Genomic DNA, 13,773 nt, shown 5'->3' on the forward strand with positions numbered 1-13,773 from the left:
AGGAAAGCTTGCTGATCTGAGGTTTGCTTCCCATCTCCTGCCTCCTATTTGTGGGCCATGAGCTCACAGCAGGGGAGCCAATCCTCCACCCACTCTACTGCCCACAGACACAGCCTTCCCAGGGGATTCACACCAACCTGTTCAGATTCCCAACTTGCCTCAGTTGGTCACATGAGCTGATAGACTCAAAGGGAAAGCAAGTTTGGCTCCCTTTCACTTTTCCGACTCAAATCCCCCTGGGCACAATCTTTTCTGTGCCTCTTTCACTCCCACTCTACTAGGTACACCCTAGGTTGTACACTAGGTGCTTGCCGGGGCAGTAGGGCAATGTTAGATGTGGTCTCCTGGCTCCCACAACAGCTGCATTGTAGCCGCCTCAAGATGGCTCCCACCTCAGCTCTCTGCAGCCGGCTTAGAAACATAGTGCACTTTTCAAACAACAGTTCATGGTGCAGCCTATGGATCAGCTAAGTTCAGGCTTCTTTTCCTATCTCAGGTATTTCGTACCAAATATGTCCATTGCTTTCTGTGTTCTCCATCCCTCTGTGCTTAAACAGCACCACTACCGCTCCCCTGCTACAACTGGCTTGGCTCCAATACTCTTTCTTCTTTATTTAATGCACTCACATTTCTGAGTCTCTGAAACACTGACTGACCAATCCTGAACAATAGTGAAATCCCTCTTTCACCTACAGGTTGAGAAGCAGTACTCCTACTGCTTAAAACAAAACCACCAAGTAACTAGGAATGCAGCCTTCCCCTACCCCACCATCTTGAATCTCTCATATTCTTTTTAACAACAGCCTGAGGCCCATTAACATTTCTCTTTTAACTATTCACTGTCATTTATTTGGGCCACTTGAGTCATGCCTAAACATGATGGAGAATTCTAATATAGAACTTTTTGTTCTTTCCCTGTATATCTTAGAGTTTTAATCACAGCAGAATAAACTGAAGCTTTTTTATGATTGTGTAGAATACATGAGGTTCCAGCCCTCTCTTCTAATTATGAAAAAGCCACAGGGCCTCTCATGGATTGCTTGGCATGGTGTCCAGGTGTTGATGGCTCACAGGATTTTAAAAAGATTAATTCAGATTAATTCAGAAATTTATTGAAGCAGGTATCTAGTAGGTGTTCCCATCTGTGTGACTGTTATTGACAATAATAAAATGATATGAGTTTCAAACCTCCCTGTCCCATGCTGCCTTCAGATTTAATAATTAGTCAGAATCTGCATTCTTCCCTGAGGTATCTTTGTATCATCTCAAGTAAGAATGACAAGCTGAGATCAATAAATTTAAGAAATTTTATTTTAAATTCTGCTCTATCTATGGGTTTATTCCTTTCAATATGTGAGTTATAACAAAAGTTAACATTTTCCAGACAAATCACTATACATCAAGGTGTAAAGCACACGGTGCACAAATCATGGAGGTGGGAACAGACCTCAGATCAGCAAGCTTTTCTTTATTCAGAGGCAGGGTCAATCAGACAAACACCTGAGGTGGCTCATTTTCAGGGGGAAAAATGGCTGCTGGCCATTCTGGGTTTTAGATACAGCCTGAGCACAGCCAGGCCATGGGAGGACTTAGTTACTTCTGGCGGGGTCTTTTGGTGGGCAAGGGGCAGGGCCAGGTCATGGGAGAAGTTTTGGTGGCAGGATCACTTAAGGCAAGGCAGAAGGACCGGTATGTAACCACATTCTTCACAAGGTAAGACTAATTGTCTTTTTATTCATGAGATAACATGTGTTTCTAATAATAGCAATAGCCAAATGAAGAGAGAGTAAACCATTCACAAACCAAGAATGGCTAGTTTGTTGGGTTTTTTGTTTGTTTGCTTGTCTATTTTTTAATGATGCACCAGATGCCAGGTACAGTGGTACATGCCTATAATACTTGATAAGCTGAGGCAATAGGGTCACAAGTTCAAGGCCAGGTTCAGCAATTTAGGAAGACCCTCAGTAACTTAGCAAGACCCCATCTCAAAACAAAAAATAAGGACTGGGGATATAGCTTAGTGGTAAATCACCCCTGGGTGCAATCCCCAGCACATATACACACACAAAGGCACATACATAACTGAGTAAATAAATTATATTTTTAAAATAACTTTAAAATTATGCACCAGGGGCTTGAGGTATAGCTCAGTGAGAGAGGACTTGCCTGACATGTGCAAGGCCCTGGGGTTGATCCCCAGCACCACAGGAAATAAAAATAAAATAAAGTTCTGTACCATATCATTCTCCCCTCCCGTCAACCACTTACGCTACTCAAAAAGTAGTTTAACAAATAACCTCAAAATGCCCAATATAATCAAAGAGCAACTTAACTTGAATGGAAAATAAACTTAGTATTAGGACTTGTTTTTATTTCCTTCCCTTAAAAAATAAAAATGTTGATATTCTTTAAAAATCACAAATATTCACTGTGTTAGTTTTGAAACTGCAATTGTATAACCAAATATAACACAAAATTTAGCATGTGAAAATAAAAGAAACTCCTGACATCTTTTGAGTAACTACTACATGTGCAGAAGAGGAGCAGAATCCATATCACATCTAACCCAGTGAAGATTTGGGGGCCTTTTCTAATTTCCTAAGGATTACTTATCTTTTCTCTTTTTTTAGGTTTTTTGGTTTAATATTAGAGTTCTCACTAAGAATATTTTCTCCAGTCCTCAGATTACTGCTGTTAGTTATAGTGACAAAGCCTGGTAATCTCCCCAATATATAATCAGAATTCATATATGCTACAAATAAAACAGTGGATCCTGATCATTCTTAAACAAGACATAAGTGATTTTGTCCATCAAAATTAAAAAACAGAGAAAGTTTCTCCAAGGAAAAATGATATTTATTGGGGAATAAGCCTGCCGTGGGAATCTGAGAGCATTGCAGAGGGACAACCCATGCCCGTTGGATGTATTAAAGGGTTGGAGGCGAGGGAAAGTTTTTCAAGACAAAAATGAGGAGGGTTACCTCAACTGTGTTGAAGCAAGAGTCCTTGACCACAACGATTAATAACAAGAATGGTGTCAGCTCCGGGTTGAACAGGCAATGGCTGAGCAGATATCCTTGGAGAAATACTTACTGTACCCCATAGTGGTGGCCTCTATGCCAGCCTGTGGATCTGGCAGTCTTTTGCAGTAGTTACTGTCAAGCAGTCACTCCTTCATCACCTCTTGCCTTTGTTGCTATTGTTGGGATTGATACAAGTGAATCCACTTTGATCTGACAACTTTCTTATTTCTTTCACGATTTATTAACACTAAATATACTACGGAATAAATTATATTTGATTAAGCAGATTTACAAAATCAATAATAGAGCCCACTAGGCTATGGGATAGCATCCAGATGCTACCATCCAAAGCCTGTGCGGCAACCTTTACCAGTATCAGTGGTCAGCACCAATGAGCAGGAGCAGGAAGGAGGGAAGAGACACATGTTTTTAACACTTTCTGACTCTTTGCTAAATGTTTCTCCCCTCCGTGTCCCTGGCAGTTGCAGGATGCTATCCCCGTTAGCCTGAACAAAACAAATAACCAATGCCACTCCCTTTGGCCCTCCAAACAACTTTCTGATTACAGTTGATATATAATATTAATTGGACACATGCCAACTTAATTTTTATTGCCATTAGTATCTTAAGGCTAAATTAGAAACTTCCTCTCCCACTAATTATTGAATGCACTCATTCAACAAATAATTACATGCCTGTTAGATGTCAGTCAACATGGAAAAACAAGAAAAAACTAGACAGAGAAGGAGACAAGCTTTCCAGATGGAGGAAGGCGCATGTGTGGTTTTCCTCATGCCAGCCCAGAACACCTGTGGTGGCTCAGTTGCCCTCAAACGCTGAGCAATAACAACTCATCCCAGGGCTTGGGTGTTCTTATTTCTGTTAATCCTTATCCAGTAAAGAGAGACTTTGAAACAAGAAAAATAGATTCTTGTTTGTAAATACTTTTTATTTTAGTGGTTACTTATAGTTTGGCCCAAATTATTGGAAATCTTTGAAAATTAACCCATTAAGCTAATTTTTTTTCCTGGGGGAAAAAAAATGTCAACCACATTTTATGGTAGTGACTAGGAAAGTGATTGTCAATGTGATAATCTAGATTTTTTCAGGGAAAATACATTTTTGCATACATGTATCAGTGGGGTTAATAGCATAAATGAGAGGTAAATGAAGCATAAGTGACAAGCTTTACAGTAGTATCAATATGATCTTTAAGATAAATTGTGCTTTATTTCATTCTGGAATTTTCCTTCAAGATTCTAATACCCTCTGACTAAAATGCCTAAATAAATAAATTGTTTTCACTAAGACACATTTAATTCTTGGCCTTTGGGCACTTCTGTAATAAAACAAAAATCTGTTTTTCATATATCATAATTCCTTTAAGTCTTTGCTGAACAAATCCATCTTGAAACAAAATGAAAAGAGTAACTGAGAGCTATACTTGATTGGAAAAAATACATTTACTTGTAGTTTTGCACTGTAATTATATTTTTTTAAATACACAGTATGTCACTGGTGATTTTACTCCAAAGTAATCCCTGAGAATCTACCTCAACATGCTAGCACCTACATAAACATGAACATATTTGTTACCAGCATATACATGTTAGGGCATACATTTTAAACAAACTACATTAATTAGTCCCCTTTTTAAATGAGTCTTTTGTTTTGCTCCACAAGTTGGCATTATAAGTGTAATATTCAATATTAAAGTTAAAAAATAGCCAAATGCAGTGGTGCACACCTGTAATCCCAGCAACTAGGGAGGCTGAAATAGGAGGATGACAAATTTGAAGCCAATATCAGCAACTTAGTGAGAACTTGACTCAAAATGAAGTTTTTTTAAAGGTGGGGATATAGCTCAGTGGTAGAGCACCCCTGGTTTCAAACCCCAGTATCACTAAATAAATAAATAATAAAGCTGAAAATAAAAAATTAAATGCACAGTCACCTCAAACTCACTCCCTTAAATGATAAATAAAAATTTAATTACTCAACAAAGACACTATCAAGAAAGATTATAAATATCCTTTTGGAAAATAAAGAACACTACTTTATTTCAGACAAAAATATGTATAGAATTTAGCTGTTCCCACCATATTTTTCTAAAAATGACTGAAAAGGAGATAGGAAGAAGGGAACTTCCTGGGGACATAGGCAGGATCTGCAGGGCTCTAGAGATTCAGCAAGGAACAAAGCAGATATGCTCTCTCTCCTCACAGAATTGATGGGAAAGAGACAGACAGGAATTGAGAAAATACAGTCTTAGGAAACATGAGGAAACAACCAAGTGCCAGGGGAAGGAACAATGAACATCTCTGCCTTGGATCACGACCCACTCACCAGTAGTTCCAGAGATGATGCCCAGAGTCACTGTTGCTGTTGTTGTTTTCAATGTTGTTATTATTAAATATGGAGAGCAATAAAAATAAATGGCATTATGAAAGTTTAAGGAATCTTACCCAGGTCTTACAAACACTGTCCCTGGGCTGTAGCTCCTGACTCCTTTTCTTCTTCCTCAAGTCACAGTGAAGTTGTAGTGAGTGTTTGCTTCATGCTGAGAAAACGTTTATGAATACTAACCCACTGCAAGGATGGCTCTGACACATATTTAACCCCGGTGATGCTACCACACAGAATGCCTGAACCTCGCCAGCATGGAAAGTACAAATGGACTTAAGTAGCATGGTTGCAGTACTCAATCTGGTCTTTTAACCACCAGTGCCAGGTTCCGTAAAATCGATTCAGCTGAGACAGATATTGATCATGAAGACAGCGAAAGCAAAGAGATGAGCTCTGACCATTTCTTCTCATTTTCTCAGCAGCTCCTCAAGGTCAAGGAACATGTCTGCTTCTTTCTATAAATCTTCATTAACCCTAGGACAAGGTTCTTCACAAAGGGAGTCCTTCCAGGTGTCCTTGAGGGAAAAGAAGGTATTGAAGGATCCTGTAAGTTATTTTTACTGAAAGTAAATGCAGCATCTTGAAACAATGAATAGATAACTATAACTAAGAAAAAGGTGAACGTGAGGAAAAAGTGGTAGAAATGAAAGTTGAATTGTGGGTTGGGGCTAGTCTGAGGAAGACCTGGAAAAGCAGGTCAGAGAGCTGGAACTCTGTAGAAAAGAAAGCCACTAAAGGAATTCGGAACACACTTCTTTACCTCAGGCTGAATGAAACTACAGGATTCTTGGTTGAGAAGAGCAGTGAGATTTGGGGAACTATCTGGAAAGGGATGAAGGCCACAGTAGAGTGATAATGGAACTGTAATAATTAATGGTACAAAGGAAAATGGGGAAAGAGAGGGAACTAAGATAACCCCATAGATCCCAATGACTTGACTGAAAGAGTAGCAATGCCAGTGCTAAAATGGAATTCCAAGGAAATCAGGAGGGAAGTCATTCTGGAGGACAGTCAATGAGTTTGGTTTTAAACATATTGAATTTGAAGTAAGACTGAAAATACTCAGTGTTTTTATTTATTTATTTATTTATTTATTATTTAATCTGTATTCTTTAAAAAACAGATTAAATTAGCTTGATTAAATTTAGAATGACCCAAGGTACAATTATTGTTGATTTTATATTGTTGTTTTAATGACAGCAATAAAAAGCTCACTAAAATAATTAGGAGAATAATCATTACCAGATATCAATGAGTTAATTAGAAAATAATTGGAAACTCAAAGTCTGTGTTATCTGCATACAGATATTTTTATGTCTACTCTGGGCCAGGCACCATGCTTGGAGCAGGGCATATAGGAGCAACAATCAGAAGGCCTGGAATACTGTTAAGAAGACAGTATAAGAAATATTGGAACCTAGGGGATTTCTCTTGGAATTACATTTGCACAAAAACAGCACTGTTTTCATTTAGATTGAAATTTTTTTTGAAGTGACTCAAGGGAGAGGGCTAAGATAGGTAACAGAAGCTATAAACCCCCTTCCCAAATCATCCCTTGGTCCTAACAATTGTGCTGAACAAGAGAGGCCTCATGTCACAAGACCTTCTCCCTAATGGAGCTTAGGTCTTGTCTAGAAAAGATGTCATAGTTTTAAGAGGAGGAAAGAAATAGGCATGGTGGCACAAACCTGTAATCCCAGCAACTCTAGAGACTGAGGCAGGAGGATCACAAGTTTGAGGACAGCGTCAGCAATGTAGGGAGAACCTGTCCCAAAAAATAAAAAGGCTGGGGGCATAGCTCAGTGGTAGAGCACCCTGGGCCATCCCCAGTACAAAAAGAAAGAAAAAGAGAGAGAGGAGGAGACAGAGAGAGGGAGAGACAGACAGAGAGGGAGTGAGGGGAAAATCAGGGAGAGAGGCAAAGGAAGAAAAGAAATTGTGTAGGAGAATAACTTAGGGAGAGGGATATGATTTAGATGCTAAAAAACAAACAAGACCTGACTAAGTAACATTTGAACTAAATCTTAAAGAAGGAGTTAGAAGCAGCAAGGGGAGAGGGGACTGCAGACAGAGGGAAAAGAAGGGGGGAAAGCCCTGAGGAAGAAAAGGACCTTACCTCCTCTGAGTGTCAGGAACACGAGGTCAGGTCAGTTCAGAATAAGCAAAGGGAACAGGACAAAAAATTAGGTTGAAGTGGTAGGTATCTTCCACTGAGGAAACTGAAGCTCAGAGAGGTTGAGAAACACAGTCAGGCTGGAAACTGTCAGTCCTTGAAGCCAGATCAGTTTGATTCAGTCTATACTCCTAACCCCTTCAGCAGGCTCCTAACCCTATCTCTCCTCACCTTCCTGATCTTCCTGGTCTTAAGACCTTTGTTAACATACTATGTTACTCAACTTTTTTGTCACTATGACCAGAACATCCAACAAGAACAATTTAAAAGAGGGAAAGTTTATTTGGGGTTCATGTTTTCCGAGGTTTCAATCCATAGCGGGCTGACTTCATTGCTCTGGGCCTAAGGTGACAGCAGTAGTTCATGGGGAAAGGGCCCAGCAGAGGAAAGCCGCTCATCTCATGATGGGATCAGGAAGCAGAGAGGGGAGTATGAAGAGGTCACAGGGAAGATACACCTTTCAAGGCAATGCCCCAGTGACCCAGCTCCTCCAGTCATAACCCACCTGTCTCCAGTTACCACCAGTTAGTGCATTCAAACTAGGATGGACTGATTAGGTTATAGCTCTTATAATGACTTTACCTCTGAATATTCTTGTATTAATAGGAGTTTGGGGGGGATATAGCCAAACCATAACAGGTTCCCAGGTCATACTCCAAAACTTCAGAATCAGAATCCTATAAAGAGGAGGATCAGGATCCCACAGAAAACAGACCACAAAAAATTGTATTTTGCATACAAAAATATTTGTATGCAGATAATACAGGCTTTGAGATTTTAATTGTTTCCTAATTAACTCATTGATATCTGGTAATGGTTGTTTCCCTAATTATTTTAGTGAGTTTCTGAATTGCTGTCAACATAAAATTGTCATATTCTACAAGGAATTTGACATTCAAGAAGAATTTAATAAAAGGATTGGATTAGTCCCTGAAACAGGAAAGAAGCCCATATACAAAATCATGTCTGTTTCCCCTGTGTATGAAGTACAAAACATGCACAAACTGAACCCAACCAAGCTGGTGCCTGTGAGTTTAGCACCCTCATTCTGTGAATTAGTTTGACTTTCACATATGGGTTGCTTTTCTACAATACGTGATTACTACATTATGCAATTCTAATTGTTTTTGCTCTCCTGCATGAACTGCCTGGAAGATGAGATGCAAATTAACACATAATGTAATTACTTCTGCTCTCAACCTATTCAGATGTATTTTTCTTCCCCAATAGGCTCAGGTAAGTGGCCCTTATTTTAATTTACAACATCCTCCTAGTCCTACCTTTTGCAGCCCACGGCCTCTACCCTGGTGAAATGCCTAACATTATCATAATACAGAAAGTTTTTGTTTTTAACAAACATATCAGAATTTCTCCATCCAAACAAAGCTTATCTTTCTAAATAATCACATTAGAAGGCCCAATATTTATTATATAGATGGCTGTAGTTTTAGAGCATTACATTCTCATTAAAATATTATATAAAAAAAAAAACCTTGAAAGAGAAAAGAGGTGTCATCAGTGAAGGGTGACACACATGGAATTGGGAGGCAGGTGTAAAAGCAGGGCTGCCTCCTGCCTGGATGGTCATGCAGAGCATGCAGGTGACCGGAAACCTTGTTCTTGCCAGCTGCCTGCCCTGATGCATCCAAAACAGGAAAAAGAGAGAGAGGTGGAAGGAAAGAGGAAGGCAGGAAGTCAGGGAAGGAGGGAAGAAAAGACAGTATCAACCAGAAATGTCTTTTGATGAAGTACCTGAAAATTTGGTGTCAATGAGACATTAAGCATGTAAGAATGTTGCTGAGGGTGAATCGTTTGTACCTGTAGATACTTGAAACGGCTGATATGTTCAACCTCAGTGAATTGGTTGTATAATTGATGAACTATGCACATGAGGAAATGGTTTCCTGTGATTCAAAGTTATGGTATAGACCCATTTTCATTGATACGGAAAACTGTGAGGTGAGAAAAGCAGGTTACAGAACTATATGTACAATGAGATGTCACTTTTCAATTCTGTACCCATATAGGTGTGAATATATGTATGTGTGTACAGAAAGATGGGGAGAGAGAGACAAGGAGACAGAGACAGAGAAGGAAAGATTCTCATTAAACATCAAAAATGGGTATTTTTGAGAAAGAAAATTATGGGAGATTTCTTTCTTTTTGCTTAGTTCTATTTTCTAACTTTTCTATAAAGAATATGACCTTACTAGTGCAAAAAGCAAAGAAGGCTATCAGAAAGAAAACTGAGTAACTGTGACTGAAGATTATTATTCAAGTAGTTATGCAACATTTACTATTCTATGTCATTTTTTAAAAGCAGGCAATAGCATGCCACAGATACTAGTGATAAGATTTGCAAACCGTTCTCTGGAGTCCATCTCTAGTGGACCTTTAAAATCATGAGACTGTGTCTCCAACATGTATTATTAATGGAAAAAATGAACAAAAAATGTATGGAGTAGGCAACCAATTGTTCACAAAGGAAAGGAAAATTAAAATGATAGCTGATTGACTTAGATGTGCATAAAAATTATCTGGAAGAATAAATAAGAAAAGTAGAACAGTAATTACAGGTGAGCAATGGGAACTGAGCAAAGGGGAACAGAGATAGAGCACTTTATATTTCTTTGATATTTGAAATTTGTGAATGTATTGCCTAATGATTGTTGGTTTTTGTCTTTGTTTCTGTTTCAATTTCTTGCTCTGAGCCAGGATCTTGTTATGTTGCCCACTTTGCCCTGAATCTCTTCAGCTCAAGTGATCCTTCCACCTCAGCTTCCTAAGAAGTTAGGACTACAGATATGAGTCACCAGACCTAGCCAACTAAGTTTTTAATCTTCTGTACATCTCATTATCTTTTTTTAAATCAGGTTTCCCCAGGATTATACATAGCTATGTAATTGATTTCATTGGTTTAGTCTTGAATTAATACTAATAATATTCAAATGTCCACATGCATGATTTTTATGTGTAAATTTATTTTTACATTTCTTCTAGGTCGCTTCAGACGTAAATGGTAAGATGGGTTGTGTAGAAGAGGACTATCTCAGCACCTTAGCAGTTGAATGGGTGAATATTTTCATCCCATTCTTCTTAAGGAGAGGTTAGCTAGAAGGTCAAACAGAAAATGAACCACGTGGAGGGCTTATTAACAGGCATGTGGGAGACACATGTTCTCATTCATTATTCTATATTGGATCCAATGTTAACTTACCCTGGATCGTACTACTCCTCTATTGTTTCCCCATTAACACGGTGCACCCAATGGGAACATCTGCCCAACACTAATGAGCTAATCACAGGAGAAACAAGAACAGGGTACCAGGAGCCAAGGTAAAACTATTAGAGGGAAAGGGCGATGGTTGGTTCCTGACCTAAATTGAATTGCTTTTAAAAGACAGAAGCAGATTTTTAATTATGTAATCCCTTTGTTTCTCATTTCCTTTAAAATGTAAAGGTCAAATTCCCTTTATGAATGCTAAAAGCCAGATCTGATGTTTACTGTCTGTGATGAACTGCTGGACTAAAACCAGAAGAGGAGACCTGTTCAACCAGATGAAGCAAATCATTTTTTTTTTCCTTTTTGTTACCATCCAAAATGCCGTTTGGAATAGTTAGTTAGTAATTATCATCCTTCTCCTGTTGTAACTCATTTTTATTTTTTTAAATACTATTCTAAGAGAAATGTAGTTTGCCTTTAAAAGAAAGTGTTTGAAAGCATCAAGATTTGGGATAAGAAGAAGTCTAGTTAACTTCCACTTTTTCAAGATTTCACTTGGAACTGAGATTGCTTTAAGCTACTCTTCTATTTCTCAATAATGAAAGAGACTTTTCTTCTCACACTTTCCCTCTACCCTTCATTCCATTCCTCACCCTCCCAGCTCCAGCCCATACCTCCATCCTTCCAAGTCTCTTAAGTTCATGTCTTAAACAGCCATTTCCCCACTGGTATTGTCAGATACAGAAAATCCCCATAGTCCATTTTCAAAATACAGCATTTAGCTTTAAATGTAAAATGACTTTGTATATAACAAAGGCAGCTGGAGGAAGAACAGAATGGAAAATTACAGGCAGTTAATACCAGAGTGTAAAACTCCACACCCCTTGATAAACAGGAGGTAAGAAGGAAGGGGCCTGGCCTGACCATCAGAGATAAACTGTGTATGTGCCAAAAGGCACTCAGTCCAAGGTGAGAACGAAGGGAGGTAAGGACACGTAAAGAATATTTCTTTAAATATCCCAACAGGAGAAAGTAAAACCCAGGTAATGTTCTAGAAGACTCTGCTCCCCATAGTATTCAGTTAATGAGGAACTGGGGGAGGGATCTTGTACTTTAGGGGATAAAACACTGGTTGTACCTGAACTGGGGAGTCCCTGAACACCCAATCTTGGCAACCATCATTAAAGTAAAGCTTCATTGGGGTTGGGGCTGTAGCTCATTGGCAGAGTGATTGCCTAGCACCTGTGAGGCACTGGGTTCGATCCTTAGCACCACATAATGAAGTAAACAAATAAAAAAAGGCAAGATGTCCAACTACAAAAATATAAAAAAAAAAAAAAAGTAAAGCCTCATCTTTGCTGTTCCTTGAGTCTCTTAGTCCATTCTTGGAACTTGGACCAAGATACTGTGAGCATTATTAGTTGCCCTGACTTCTTGTTCTCTGGTTTTCTGTGTATTTCTGTTCATACCATCCACCTTAGCACTTAAACCAACATTGTCTCATCTTTTATTGGCAAGAAATCTAAAAAAAGGAACTGCATCCATTCACTTGACAGTACATAAAAGAAAGAAGGCACAGCTGTGCCCAGAGTTTGAATCATTGTCATCAGACTCCCCCTTCTCCATCTCTGGGCTCTGTGCTCCTGCTGTGCAGTCTCTTTCTCAGTCAAGCTGTTCTGGTAAGGTGATTATGTAATCCTGGTGCTAGGGGACAGACAGATGAGGACAGTGGGAACACGAGGTTAAGGAAATCATTCTATAACCTGGGCCCACTGTGCTGACCCCAACATGCTTTCTTTTCCAAGAAGCAATTTACCTGCAGCCCTAAGTAGACAGTCTAGCCTAAGTGGACAGGATGTGTCACATTACTTAGCAAAATACCTGTTAACTACAGAAGAAATGCAGGCCCAAAATAATGTTCATAAGAGGAATTCAAGTTACCCTGATTTTATGAGACTTTTAAGGAGAATTTTATGACCAGATCCTGAAACTCTGGGAGAGAACGATAGTTCCTCCTAACCATAAAATCTCTAACAATGTAATTGGAATGATTTTTGCAATTAGAACTGATCAGCATGGGCCAAGATGAGTTAGAGTTGCTATGGCAGTGGGAACTTGAAAGTCTGATGTCATCTTGCTGTCAGTTCGAAGTCAAGAGGTGGACCTGGATGAGACTCTCTCTGGAAACTTCTCTGGGACCCCTAATAAAATTGAAGCTCAAGAGAGGCACATTGTCCTTTTCTTCTCTGAGAGGACTGCCTTTCTCCCTTAAGAGTGTCCCCTAGGGTAGGAGATATAGCTCAGTTGGTAGAGTGCTTGCCTGGCAAGCACAAGGCCCTGGGTTCAATCCCCAGTACTGCCAAAAAAAAAAAAAAAAAAAAAAAAAAAAAGTGTCCCCTTTTCCTTTTCCTATCCTTTCAATAAACTCATGCCTGTTACTCTGAGCAACACGTCTGAAATCTTTCTGACTTCATCACAAGAATCGGGGTTTAAAGGGGGATCTTCACGCTGCCTCAGTTTCTTGAAAAGCCCCAGCTCTGTAACACTAACACTTGGAGACCCCATCAAAAGAAGATCCTCTTTCCCAAAGTCCTAGCAGAAGTCTCCGGGCTAATGGTAAGAGGTCCAGCCCTGAGTTACATGCTCACCTCTGGAAATCAGCTCCACCCAAAACCCATGCCCTGAAAAGGGAACAGAATGGACCATCCTACCCTCATGCAAAAAAGTAAATAAATAAATAAAATAAAATAAAATAGGAATTCTGGCACCAAAAGGAACAATGTTGGACAGACACACACACACACACAACTACCACCAAAACAAAGTCCTCCCAGCTCAGCACCTGTCCTGCCCCAAGATCTGTGGTACATCTTGCTTCACCTGCCTAGAAAATAAATTTCTGAAAATCAGATCCACAATCACATCACTAGTGAATGTATGTATGTATT

At 39.2% G+C, this 13,773-nt stretch overlaps 1 non-coding gene across 1 annotated transcript; it reads left to right on the forward strand.

Annotated features, from left to right (window-relative positions):
- The first annotated feature begins 13,114 nt into the window (after positions 1-13,114).
- Trnaa-ggc (transfer RNA alanine (anticodon GGC)) lies at positions 13,115-13,187 on the forward strand. Its single transcript has one exon. It is a non-coding gene; the product is annotated as a tRNA-Ala (tRNA).
- Positions 13,188-13,773: the final 586 nt, after the last annotated feature.

Source organism: Sciurus carolinensis, chromosome 2 (assembly GCF_902686445.1).
Source record: "Sciurus carolinensis chromosome 2, mSciCar1.2, whole genome shotgun sequence".
Classification (NCBI taxonomy): Eukaryota; Metazoa; Chordata; class Mammalia; order Rodentia; family Sciuridae; genus Sciurus; species Sciurus carolinensis.